The 14,247-nt window shown below is 41.9% G+C and overlaps 1 protein-coding gene across 11 annotated transcripts in view; it reads left to right on the forward strand.

Moving 5' to 3' along the window:
* RNF220 (ring finger protein 220) overlaps positions 1-14,247 on the forward strand; it is a 326,551-nt gene that overhangs the window by 97,448 nt on the left and 214,856 nt on the right. The window lies entirely within an intron of this gene.

The raw sequence follows: 14,247 nt of genomic DNA on the forward strand, positions 1-14,247 counted from the left end.
GTTTTGCTTTGGCCAGACAACACAGCAGTGACCTCTTGACCTTTCATTTTGGTTCAGAGCCCCCTGACAGCTGTGAGCCCTGGGAATGTCTTCTGCTCTATTCCCCTCCCCCTGTCTCATCCTTCTCACCGAGTGGCCCCAGCCATGATTGGATGAAGGTGCTGACTGGGGTGGCATGTAGGCCAGGAGATAGCATCTGCCTCCGTAAGCTCTTTCCTGAATATGATTTAAAGTAATAAGTGAGGAGGAAACCTGTAATAAAGTCAGCAGCACTTTGCTCATTAAGGGGAAAAAGACTATGCTGGGCTAGGAATAATATTAATTAGACAGATATATGAGGAGCCGGGAAGCCTTTCGGAGATATATATGGTGCCTCCAAGATGGATAAATGGGAAGAGCAGCATCCACACGTTTGGCAAAAAAGAGATTTTGGGGGTAGAGTGGGATGGGCCTGAAGGCATTATGTAAACTAGGGTGACATTACCAAGAAAGGCACACTACCAAAACAATCTGATAATATCATTCATAGATAACTGATAACTGATCCCTCAGGGGCTGGCATGTTTAAGGTTGTTTTGTGGTATATAGTTCCAAGAATGATGCTGTTTGGGCTTAGCTTATCCTGCCAAGCTCAGAGAATGACACCGGTGTATTATAACTTTTGTGTTCCTGGGTTATAGTTGGCCCAACTTTTGTCATGGTTGATTCTCATTTTGCTTCCTTAGTACCCTCTCCCCCTCCCTGCCCAAGTTAAATATAGCAGCTGACTTTGGAGGTGATTAGTAATAAAAATTTAACAAGCGTCTATATGAACGTCTTTCTGTCACTTTTATGAGGCCATTTACCGCTGGGGAGATATACCTTCCATTTCCCCCTCACAAGAAGTTCCAAAGCTCAGAGGCAGCATACCGTATGGCCAGCCCTCCTCATTTTGACAGGTAGTGGAGGAAAGGAAAACAACATGCCCAGCTTGCATTCCCAGCCAACACTGCCATTTCCCTCTGCACAGACTTTCAGGTGTTCTCCATTCTCCAGTGTGCATGGCTCTGACAAAAATCAGTGAAGCAGCACAACATGCCTTCTACTCCTCTTGCCTTCCTTCAGTCTTTGTTTCTGTTTTGAAGAGCCACCTTCTACTGGATAACCCTTGCAGAGGTGAAGGTAGATCTGGATCTACTGGTAGATCTCTAGGTGATTTGCAGAAGATAGGTAAGGATATCTGACTTCAAATAGTGTAACAACAACAGCAACATAATTTACCCCCTCCACTCTGAATTATACTGCTGAAATGAAGAAAGCTTAGGGTAATTAGGAGTGTTATTTGTGTGTAGAAGGGCTATGGTATCAGGTCAGGTCTGTATTCAAAATCAAATTTATGGGCTCAGGTTTATTCAATCCTAAATGTATGTCTTTTGCACTTGGCTCTGGATGATGGAATTGAAGTCTGCTTACCCCTTAGAGCATTGACATACGTAGATGAGTAATGACTCTAATATGAAGAATTGCTATGAGTACAATGGTAGTGCTGGAGTATTCAGGTGTCTTCCTATTCTGTCCCTTGGAGAAAGTCCACATGGCTTATATGCAGTTTTGGGTTGTTTTTATGCTTTGAAAGTGCTGCACTTCTGTCATACTTGTATTAATTAGCATTAATAAGATTGTGGTCCATGTTGCACAAATTGGTATTTTGGGAATATAGGCCGAGTGGATCTGGGTAGCATTTGGCCCTAGCATTTGGCTAGGGTGGAAAGCCTGTGGGATACCAGAAGTGGAATCCTACTTTCTCCCTTCTCCCCTTCCAGTTGGCTCAGGAGTTGGGAGAACCCGCAGAACATCATGCCAGGGGAGGAGATGGAAGATTGTTCCATCAGGCAAGCTGAACCAAATGCATGAGCTGAGGAAACAATTGTCACAACACTGTTGAATATATTCAACCTGAAGAGGTGAAAGTGAGCAGGAGTTGGAAGAGAGTTGCATGTAATGAATCACCAACATATCAGGAAGCAGGATTATTGGGAAGCAGAGCAGAAAGGTATCATGCACCTATATCAGTAGCTGCTCTCCAGAACCTAGGATAACTCAGAGAGTGGCACTGACATTTATCTGACAAAAGCTGAAACTTGATGGCAACTGCACTAAGCCTAGTCCCACAGGTGCAGTTGATGGAATTTAAAGGACCTGGTTTGTTGGAGTGAAGCTGTGTCAGTGAATGACAGGACACATGGACCAGGGTACTTATCAGAGCCACCCTGTCTGCTTAGTTCCTCCTTGTCTTTCATTCATTCCTGACCAGAGAGCTCAATGGCACCCCTGGTCTCCCTTTGCCAGCAGTACCATGCAAACTGTGACATGTTTTATTTAAGGGAGGCTGTACATGCTGTTTTGCCAGGCATGTGACTATGTCTAGGAGCCCTTTGAGTATAGGGAGATATTAGTTGCAATGGGCTTTTTCCATGGCAATATGGGGTAGAAACTGGGATATAGGAAGACTGACTTAGAAGTAGACAGAGAGAAGTATGGCTCTGCCTATGCTGTAGAACATATGATCATTCTAGCCTCATTCTGCTGCTCCAGGAGGAGGTCAAGAAGGCAAAGTTACCAGAGAGGTGAATTATCAGAGGGAGTGGTAACAATGGGTCAGGCAGCTCCAAGCAGGGGGTAATAGAGTTAAGGGGCAGCATCTTGTGGGGAGCCCGGCATTAAAGCAATGAGTAGAGCTTAATCTGCCCCGAGCAAGGGCAGCGAGGTCTTTAATATTATGTCAGGCACATGGGCTGCGCTGGCGGGCTATCCTTCACAGCAGCTAATGCCACTGGGATAACTGAATTAGCCCCTTTTCTGACGGGGAGAGCATGGGGTTGGCGGCCGGGCGATCGTGCCTTGCAGCTGCGAGAGAAGCGAGCAATGGACTGCAAATTCAATCAGGTGAGCGGGACCGAAGGACGCAGGTGTTCCCTCACGTCTAAGCAACCTCTTCTCCAGCCCACCAGGCTTCATCCCAGTCCTAAGAGTCCTGATGCTCAGTCCCTGTCATATTCCAAGCCACTAGAACCTGACTCTTGGCTTCCAGTACTTCTCACCCCCTTTCTCCTCCCAGTGAATGCAGCAGTTCTAGTATTCTAGTATTCTGCGCCTCTCACTCTGCAAGAAGTAAGGACGTCTTGTCTGATTCTCTCAGTTTTGTGAAAGTGATTTAGCTAAGAGGATAGTAGTTTCATCTTGGTTATCAGGAGAGGGAACCCAAGCAACTCCCAAGCAGAATACAGTGGTACCTCGGGTTACAGACACTTCAGTTTACAGATGCTTCAGCTTACAGACTCCGCTAACCCAGAAATAGTACCTCGGGTTAAGAACTTTGCTTTAGGATGAGAACAGAAATAGTGTGGCAGCGGCACAGTGGCAGTGGGAGACCCCATTAGCTAAAGTGGTTCCTCAGGTTAAGAACAGTTTCAGGTTAAGAACGGACCTCCGGAACGAATTAAGTTCTTAACCCGAGGTACCGCTGTATTGCTGATTGTGGAGTTCAAGTGCCCTGGATGCTAGTTCCTCCTTGCTTACTGTTGTTTTCAATTGCAGGGCTAATTCTGTTTCATGTCATGTGGGTTGGATATGAGAGAGTAAAAACACTAAATAATAATTGTGACAGCTGTGGTGTTTCCCATTCTTTCATGGGATTCTGCTGTTCTGCCTAAGCTGAGCCAACCCCCCCCCCCGCGTAAGTTAAGTAGATTGTTAGGATTGTTGTTTCTCACAGAGGGTGAGGAACTGGATCCAGCTGGTGATTTCGATAATTACTTCTCCCACAGAACAACTTTGACAGGTGGGTTGAGCCACCCACGTGTTGATCACCTGATGTTATTAGGGCACCAAGGGACAACTTCAAAGCAGTTTTTGGTAACCCCAAACCAGCTGATTAGTAGTTACAGTGAGTTGCTTTGAAGTTTGTTTGTGGGGTGGTTTGGATTCCGACAACTCCTGCAAACAGACGCTTTTTCTTTGCAGATCTGCAAGCAGGCAGCAAACAGACAAAGTGGGGCTTGCAGAAAGCTCATTTGAAGGCACATTGTCAGGGCCAATCAGTTTATCAACACTGATGAGAGTCCCATTGACTGCTCTGGTTGGTTGGCTCCTGTCTGTCTTGGGAGACAATGAAAGAGAGGTGAAGTCAAACTGTTGGATCGTTACAGCACCTGCTTTGACCTTAGAGACCAATATGGGAGAGACATGTTTTGTTGCAGCTGGGGCAGATGAAGGCACTCGGTTGTGCTGTTGCAGGTGTACCATGGTGTTTCTTCTTTCTGCACTCCTTCCAGTGGTCATTCCTCCTCTAGTCTTTGCTGTGGATACGCAAGATGATTGATTGTCTCCAGGTGCTGTGGTTGTCTGCAAGGGATTGCCACATGGTGGGGTCATGCCAGCCGTCATGTCATGTTTGCAGACATCTTTGTAACACAGAGTTGGTCTGCCAATGGCCTGCTCCCCATAGAGAAGCCAGCTCCCCAAAGAGCATATCCTTGGGGATCCTGCCATCTTCCATTCTGTGGACATGACCAAGCCAGCATAGACGTTTGTGAGACAGGAGTGCAAACATACTGGGAATATGTGCTTGGAGAGTTCCCAATGGGGAACTCCTAGTGCTTCCAATCAGCTGATTGTTCCTTTGCAGGTGGGACTCGCTGCCAGCACCAATCGGAAGCTCACTTTAAGTTCCCAAATATTATTACTATTATTTATTTAATTTGTATACTGCCCTTCATCTCAAGAGCCCAAGTCGGTTCACAACATAAAAATACAAAATGAGAATCCAAAATATATAAAAAACCAAAAACAAATCAATAACCCCTTCCCACAAACCTGTTTAAAAAGCCATAGAATGTTAATCAACTAAAGGCCTTGTTATAGAGATACATTTTTGCCTAGGGTCTAAAGATATGTAATGAAGGCGCCAGGCAAGCCTCCCTGGGAGAGCATTCTACAATTAGGGAGCTACTGCAGAAAATGGTCCCATGTGCACCCTTGTGAAAAGACCCAGCGCGTGCACACAAACCCTATAGGAGCGTTCACTTGCATACTCAGTCTTCTCCCTTGAGATGAGAACTGTGTAACTGACTAGACCTGCCTGATTCTTTAAAAGCAGAGCAGGAGTGGTGTGTTAAGTGTTGGCCAGCATCTTTGCTTATGCCTAGCCATATATCCTAGCATTCTGCCAATGAACCGTTGAAACTTGTATCCTGTACTTAAGAGTTGATGCTGTACTTAAGAGTTGATGAGACTGAGTGGTGATTTCATTAGTTAAGTTTTGGAATTTCCTGAGCCAAGAGTCTGAGTCTTTCATTTGATGAGGGGAGCCAGGACAAGCTTAGTCTAGGCCTGTTTCCTACCTCATCTCACCCCTTTTTGTTAATGTGCATATATTCTAACTAGGCCTGGACGATATATTAATACATCATCCAGGACCAGTTTGAGGGCCAGATTGCAATGACGCCTTCACCTAGCAGTATGTCACGGGTGGGGCTTGCCTGCCGCCTGGCACCTTACCTTTCTTACCCTGTTGCCTCCTTCCTCCCTGCCAGGCACTGGCAGTGTTGGGAGTGAGGCAGTTTCACCCGAGCACCCTGTGGGGCCAGGGCCTATGCTTCTTGTTCCCCTCTCCACACCAGACACTGGGAGTGGTGGTGGTTTTACATGATACATTTTGATGTTGAAAACCTGATATTGCCCAGCCCTAATTCAACCTAGGGCTCCTTGAAAAATCTGTCTTATGTTCCTCAGGCCTGCCGGTAAACCTTTAAAAGGAAATACAGTGAGGGAGGAATACATTGGAATTTAATCTTATTTGTATTATTTGCAAGGAGGATATTACTGTGTCAAGTATTTTCAGTTCAATAATATGTATCATTTAGTCAAAGGACCCCTTGACAGGTGATGATTTCATACATTTAGACATAGGAAAACTGCATGTAAATCATCATCTGTGACAAGCATATGTATTTCTGTTGCCTTTCTTAGCATCCTGAATAAGAATGGGTGTGTCTGTGTCTGTTTATTTCACATTTTATTGCAAAACAAACCTAATTCACATTTTCTGAAGAAATAACACAAACCAAAACACAACTATCCTTCTAAATTTGCCTTGCTCTGAATTGTGTGGTGCAGGGCAAATATTGTGCATAAAAAAGAGTATATCAGGAGAATGTGTACATAAAAATGCACATATTGGTGAAAATAACATAGAAAAATGCATTATATGAGGGGAAATTGTATACAAAATGTGTATATTAGAAGAAATACACACTAAAATGCCAATATTGCAAGGGGTTGGTCTAGGTGACCCTTAGAGTCACTTTGAACTCTACAGTTCTGTGATTTGAAGACAAATTCTTATAATAACTTTTTTTAAAAAACCAACTCCTGCAAGTTCATGCGAAGATGTGGAACTGAACTCCATATTCTCTGGAGAAGCTGAAAATGACAGATTCTCCCATCCCTTGTCCCAGATTCCTCAGAACTCGTGGTAGCTGCTTTTTGCTTCCTTAAGGAGCACAATTTATGCTCCTTTCTCTGTTTTTCCATTAAGTCAGAGAAACCCGGCTCATCAGAGGTGTGTGGCGGGAGTAGATAATCCAGTTTACCCTCACCCTCACTAGTTTCTTTATCTTCATTCCCTCCCTTTCCATGACTTCCTCAGAGGTGAGGACTCTGGAATCTTTCGGCCTTTCATCAGCCCCACATGAATCCCTATCTGGACTGACTTCTGGCTGGGCTACTCATGAGCAAGCCGCTGGTCTTTCCCACAGTGTGGATTTCACCAAGTCTACTCTTGGTGTATGCATTGGAAAGGCAAAGTCAATCACAGTTCTCATCCTGTCTGTGTACATTCTGCAAAACAGATCTTTTGGCCACACATGATGGTGTGAAATTATATCTCTATAGGGAAATGTTGCAAGCAAACATTAGACAGTACCCTGCCTAAACAAGAGCAAGAAAATCATCTCCATGTCAATATCAGTTGTGCTATGTAGCACAAGAACTGTGTTTCAAGTTCTGTGAAATAAACTCAACAAGCTTATCCAGTCTCTAATTCTCTTCATATATACATAATTTTATTAAGTTTTCATATTTTTCCTTTGGCACATTCATATCAAATCATAAAATCACATACAACTTTGCTCATACTGAGCATTTACTCACCCCACTCCCACTCCCTGGCTTTCTTAAGCAATCACAATCCTCTTAGCATTTCTTTATCACCCTATTTACCTTCTTACTATACTTTAAAAAAATTACTTCAGTATTTGTAAATCAGTTTCAAAAATTATCATTACAAAATATTTTAAATCAAATCTGCAAACGTTCTCAAATGTTTACAATATTCTTTTATATATTGTATAAATTTACTCCAGTCCTTTTCTTTTCTTTTTTGATTTTATTGTTACCGTTTACATTAACACACCATACAGAAAAAGAAAATAAATTTCCATCACCACCAAAGAAAAAAGAAGAGAATTAATACATCAACTAATAACCTTCAAAACATAAAATAAAAGTGGTCTTTTTCTATCGACCAGACTTCCTGTCTATTCCTTATTACAGATTCTGTATTATTTGTTCACTGCCATTGCATAACTACTTTTGTTCAAATTCAACATCCCTTGATCCATTCATAGGTTTTACCACATTCTTAACACTCCTACTGAAATTATTTGAACACTGTATATGACCTTAGACTACTATTATTATTTTACAAATATATTTTAAAAACTTTCCATTTTGAGATAAATACCTGTTTTGGTTTATTTTTTTTAATCTTTTCTGACATGCTATCTAATTCTGCGTATTCTGCCAATTTTTGAATCCATTCTAATCTTGACGGGACTTTATCGCTTTTCCAATTTGCCGCAATGAGAACTCTTGCTGCGGCCGTAGCATATAAAAAGATCTCTTTAGCCTTTTTAGGAATATCCGAATCTGTGATTTGCAAAAGGAAAGCTTCTGGTTTCCTATTTAAAGATATTTTAAATATTTTTTCCAATTCTATGTGGATGTCCTCCCAAAACACCTTGATTTCTTTACACTGCCACCACATATGGAATACAGTACCTGGCTTTTCTTTACACCTCCAGCAGTTATTTGGGACATTTTTTAACATCTTGGACAATTTCCAGGGGGTTAAATACCACTGATGCTGCATTTTAAGAAAATTCTCTCTCAGAGAGTAACAGCTCGTAAAATTCCAAATTGTTTTAGACAGGCTTTCCCCTGCTTCATTGTTATTGAGTACCCAAAATCTTGTGACTACTTAATCACAGCTGCTGTAACATCCTCCTCCTTGACTTCCCAGTCAAGGATGAGTTGGTATACTTTAGAAAGTGTTTTCATTCTGGAGTTCACCAAATCCTATTCAAATCTAGAAGTCTCAGTGGAAAAACCCTTTTGTTTGTCAATTTTGAATGGCTCAAATAATTTGTGATACTGAAACCAATCAGAAAGGCACTCACTTATTTCCCCGAAGCTTTTTAATTTCAATTGGTTATTATCCTCCTTTAGGAGTACTTTATACGTTGGCCAGGGTTCCTGGGTATTTTTTCTCTTGACCGCCTTAGCCTCTGTTGGCGAGATCCACCAGGGAACCTTGGGTTCGAGCAGGTTTTTCTACTTCTCCCAAGCCGTCATTAGGGATTTCCTAATAATATGGTTTGAAAAATTCCTATGAACTTTTGCTTTTGCATACGCTAAGTACACATGCCATCCTCATCTATTGCCATAACCCTCCAAGTCTAAGAGGTCTGGGTCCTGCAGCGTACACCACGCCTTTAACCAGGTGAGACTCCAGTCCTTTTCAAACAGTTCATCACGCTGGTTTCGGATTTTCCCTGTCAGCTTTGCCAGTTCTGCATATTCAATCCTTTTTATCTGCCATTATTTCAAAGCTGGAAGTTGCTGCTGCTTCCATTTCTGGGCTAAAAGTGTCCTTGCAGCCATGGTAGCATAAACATATTTAAATCTCCTTTTGGAATTTCTTCTCCCGCAATACCCAATAAAGTCTCTAATTCTTTGGTCACGTTAAAACACACAGTTTTTCCTTTTTAAAAATTACAGCTGCAGGGTGAATCAAGATCAGGACTATGAAGGAGGAATGTAGGATTTATCCCTTTTCTTCTGTGCTGCACTTCTGGTGAAAATTGGCCTTTTGGTGTTGCTATTTTGTACCAACGGGAAGCTGCCATTGGAGCCCAAAAGTTAATTTCTGCCGCCCAACAGATGCCATTTGGAAGATAAATGGAAAATAACTTCAGTCACTCAAATACAATAGATCACTATTTTCTAGGTATCTGTGAAAGTATATAAAGTCCCTGAAGAAGGCATTTTGGCTGAAACACATTGGGCTATTTATAAAAATTCATGCAGTCTTTCTTTTTGGAAGCTAATGAGTGTTTTTACCCAAAGGTGAACTACCTGCTTTACATTCTATGGCAATTCAGTGACCAGGAGATAGTATTGGTTGCTAATGTGGTATTTAACTGAGCTGAAGGAGGCTGAACAAGGGGCAGTAGATGAAAATTTCAGTGGAACATTTTCAAAAGAGGAATAATTTAACCAGGGGTGCCAACTTGAATAAAATATTGGGGGGCCCACATAATCACATGACACAACACACCATCAACAATGCCCATCAAGTTCAGAAGGGCCCAGCTCCCTCAAATATTTTATTGGGGTAGTCCAAGGAACCTCAGCCCCTAGGGGTTGGTTCCTGTGAATCTAACCATTCATTGTCAAATAAAACAAGTATTTCCCTAAACTGTTAGAGGTGAAACTTCACAAATTCACTTAGGCACAGTTTCTGTATTTTGCTGTACTTTATTTAATACTTTTGTATTTGTTTTGTAAAACTAAAACAAGCTACAAAACCCAACAACATCCAATTTTCATATTAAATACAACTGAGTCTGAACATCTCCAGCTCTCTTTAGCAAGTCAGACCATTCGTGCAGTCTAACCCAGTTGTGTCTGCACTGACTGCCAAGATATCCAAAGTCTTAGGTACAGATATTTCCCACACTTTGCTATCTATGATCTTTCAAATGGAGATGATGGGAACTGAACCTAACATTTTGCACATCCAAATCATGTGCTTGTACCATGGGACCAGTGACTCATCTTCTAGCTGTGACTAGAAGTGGATGGACAGAGGAGAGCATACAACGAAAAATATAACTGCAGAGTGAAACATATTCACCAGGGTTAATACATCTGCCCTATTCACTTTACCCTTCTGACAGTTCAAGGGGAAGAGTTGGTGTGGGAGTTGGAGGCCTGAGGCAAGAAAGATAGCAAGGAAGGGAAAATGGGGTAAAAAAAACCCTATCTAGGGCTTGGGGATGGAAGTAAGTGAATGGGCATGGGAGGTTTAGAGGCTAGCAAATTGGGTTAGGGAGGTCAAAGAGTATTGGCTGTAGGATCTTGTATATATCAGCCATTTTAATCCTATAGATCTAATTATTTCAGTTTATATCTTAACAGCTAAGATCTGCCAAGCTGGGATAGGTTGAACAAGGCAAAGGAGGTTTATCACAGACTAGTTTTGTTGTTTTAAACTAGGGAACAAGACTGACTTAGAAGCTTTAATAGGGACAGGGCAATACTACTTGCTCCAGCTGAGAGGTCTGATTTTCTGCCTCTTGTCACTAAAATATCCCTGCCTGACTTTACTTGGGGCCTGGTTCTGAACCTACTATGGAAAGCTCAGGTCCTCACAATAGCTTTATGAAATAGATTAGACACAAGGCTACCCATCAAGTTTTGTCACTCAGTGAGTGTTTTAACCTGGTTCTCCTGGCCAGACCGAACCTTCAGTTTACTCCAGTATGTGTGCTTCATATACACAGATGCTTAGTAGAAGTACAAAGTATTCCTTCTTCATGGTGATAATACTCTGTTTTTTTTTACCTTCTTCTTGCATTTTGTGTTCTCCTAGAGGGCTTTTTTTTTTAAGCCCTTCCTTTTGCTCCACCTCTCCCCACTCTCCAAAAATGATTAGAAAGAATTATTGCCATTAGGACGTCTTTCCTGGTGAAAGGAGAAAATCGCCTCATTCATAATTTATACCCTCAATTACTATTAATAAAGAAATATTTCAGCAGGAGATCGCCTGGGAAAATTACACGTAACATTGCATTAACATTCTATTTGAACATTTTCATCACATTTGTTATAGAGTTAATAAGAGGGATATGCTCCCCTGACTTCTTCATGAAATTATGGGCTGCCTGTGATAGTTTAATCTTTTAGACTTTATATAATATATTCACTTTGCTAATTGAGCCATCCAAGGAGCAGTTAGGGATGTTCTTAAATGGGGAAGACAAAGTAATCAGGGCCGCGACTTCCTGACTAAAGGATCCTCTTCCGGAGATGAAGAGCTGTATGTCTGAGCAAGAAGTACATACACTTTGTGTCTCCCTTTGAGACCGTTGAGGCCTTATAGAGCCACTTCGTGCCATGTCCTTTCCAAATGTAAGACCACATCGGGCACCTGATCATACAAACGTGTGTGGTTCTAGGTCTGCACCAGGGAGAGCAGGAATCAGATCATCTGACCATGTATGGGTAAAATTAATGATATATGAACCAGGTGCCGTGTTGAAGATGAGATTAACGTAAGAGATAATGAAGTTACTATAGACATCTACTGCACATCATTTGCTTATAGGATTCTGCTCTAAGACTTAAGCAGGGATGATGAACTTGTGACCATCCAGGTGTTGGACTCCCAATTCCCATCATTTGCAGCCAGCATGACCAGCGGTGAGGGATGATGGAAACTCTAGTCCAACAATATCTGGAGGACCATAGGTTCCCCACCTCTAGTTTAGGAGGCTTCCTGAGCCCAAGATTGTACCCTTTGACTACCTGGACTAATAACCTTGGTAGTATGACCCCACCTTTTACTATTCCCCCCTCCACCCATGTTTTTACACACACAGCTGCCAATTGAAGATATCAGTTCAGAAACCTGATAGTGGTCTCAAGGACACAAAAGTGCTTTAAATATAAAATTTGTTAGTTAAGGTGCTTATATAGGACTCCTTTGTTATTTTTGCAGCAGACACACAGCCACCCTTTTGTGTTAATAACTGTCATAGAATCCGTAACTATGCCCCAGTTGTTAGCTCAATTATGCCAGTGTCCTTCCTATCTCTTAATAATGCTGTAGGCCCATCATGTGCTGTGTAGAGTTGTACCATCTTAGTCGAAGTTTGTTGCCTTTCACACCTGTCAGATCCCTTCTAGGTTCCTGTGTTTTGGCAAGTGATAATAAAAGGTCCCTTTTATATTTTCCCATGGATGTCTTGCGTTTTTCTTGTGTGTCTGAGGCATCAAAGGTGGTCCCAGAGGTGTGGTTGATGGTAGAGTTACAGTCTGAACTTGAAGGCAATTCTAGAGATGTATTGGAGCGGCCATAGAATTGTTTGACGTTGTTCTACTTTTCCTCAATTGGTTCTTTTTCTGCTTCTAGGATCCTTTTTGTCCTCAGCCAAAATACTTCCCTAGCCTTCTAATTCTTCTCTTGCAGCCAGCTTGCCCCCAGTCTTCTGAGACCAAGGCCAAGTGGGTGTATCTGGGATGGAAATGAAGTCTACAAAACCTTTAAAAACAGAACAAGACTTTTCCAAACTTAGTGATTAGCATTCTTCATAGGATACATTCTTTTATACTTGGGTGTAAATGAATTTGGCATTTCAGATTGGACAAGTGGGATGTTAGAAATGAATTAGAATGAACAGGAAGATCACTTAATTAATACTGCAGGAGGTGTCCATTCTATAAACAGAAAACAGTGGATATGGAGTTCACGAGAACACACTTGAACAGGCATGACAATACCACTCTGCTCCTTCCATCCTAGATAAGAAGGCTTCCTCATCACACCTCAGTGTGATCACGTTTGTCCTTGCCACATCACAGGCAGGGTAGGCAAGGAAATGGAGCACAGTGCATAGCTTGTAAAATGCCATTGGATGAGATTAGAGCAGGATGGGGCAACAATGTAAACAGGACAAGCTTTGTAAACACAACTGCAGCTGGGATAAATTTAGCTGGTTGGGGTTGCAGCCATAGCACTGCAGGACACTGTGTCAGGGCATTCTTGCTAGGAGGGGAAACTGGATAAACAAACACAGCTTGTCGCTTCTTCTTTGCTTTGTCCCTCAATTGTGTCCCAACATTGTTATTCCAGTTGGACAATTGTGCCGCACACTGAAGGAACCAGGCATAAATTTATGGGTATTTTGATGTCCTCATCCCTTTACATTACTTGTACTTATGGATATTTGCTTATGAGTGTGGGTCCTTTCTGACTCTCCTGAGAGCCAAACTGTGCCCACCAAATGTTACCCAATTCAAATACAATCTCTTGAATGTTCAGGAGTGTGTGCAGTCTGCATACTGTGTGTGTATTTTATGCATGGTTCCTTAAATATGTACACTTGAAGGAAGAAACTCTTGAGCCAACACCAGGAGCAGGGGTGCCAACAGGAGTAAAATATTAAGGGGCAAGTAAGCCCTGCCCTGCACAACTGATCATATGACACAGTGTGCACACACTATTTGAATGGCAATGCCCATCAACTGTGAGGGAGCCCAGCCCCCTCAAATATTTTATGGGGGGTCTGAAGACGCCTCGGCCCCTATGAGTTGACTCCTATGACCAGGACTATAATTAAAACACACAAAAATACAAACAGACAAACTCAGAGGTAGCATTCAGAAGTATGAAAATACCTTTGAACATTATGCTACATTGTATGGGGAAATATATTCCAAGAAGTATTTGGCTGCTATAGATGTGTGAACTACAAAGGCCTTTAACTTGCTGTCTCAAGATATCTGAGAGTCTGTCTATGTTAACTTATAGAGAGCACTTTAATTCCCAAGCCTTCATTACAAGGCATTTTGGAGATGAAAGTCTTTAGAACTTTCTGAGTATGTGGATAACTTGCACACATACACTCAAAAGAAAAAGCCAGATAAATTGTATCGGTTTTTACTCTAGAAGCAATATGCTTTAAAGCAATATATATATATATATATATATATATATATATATATATATATATACACACACACACACACACACACACACACACAGTGTAGTGCTGGTCTATGCTGCAAGGCCATCTGAGTTTCATTTCTTATCACATGGATGCCCGCATTCACCATTTCAAGCACATGCATTCTCACACCTAC

This window comes from Podarcis liolepis, assembly GCF_965112155.1.
Source record: "Podarcis liolepis genome assembly, chromosome: 6".
Taxonomy (NCBI): domain Eukaryota; kingdom Metazoa; phylum Chordata; class Lepidosauria; order Squamata; family Lacertidae; genus Podarcis; species Podarcis liolepis.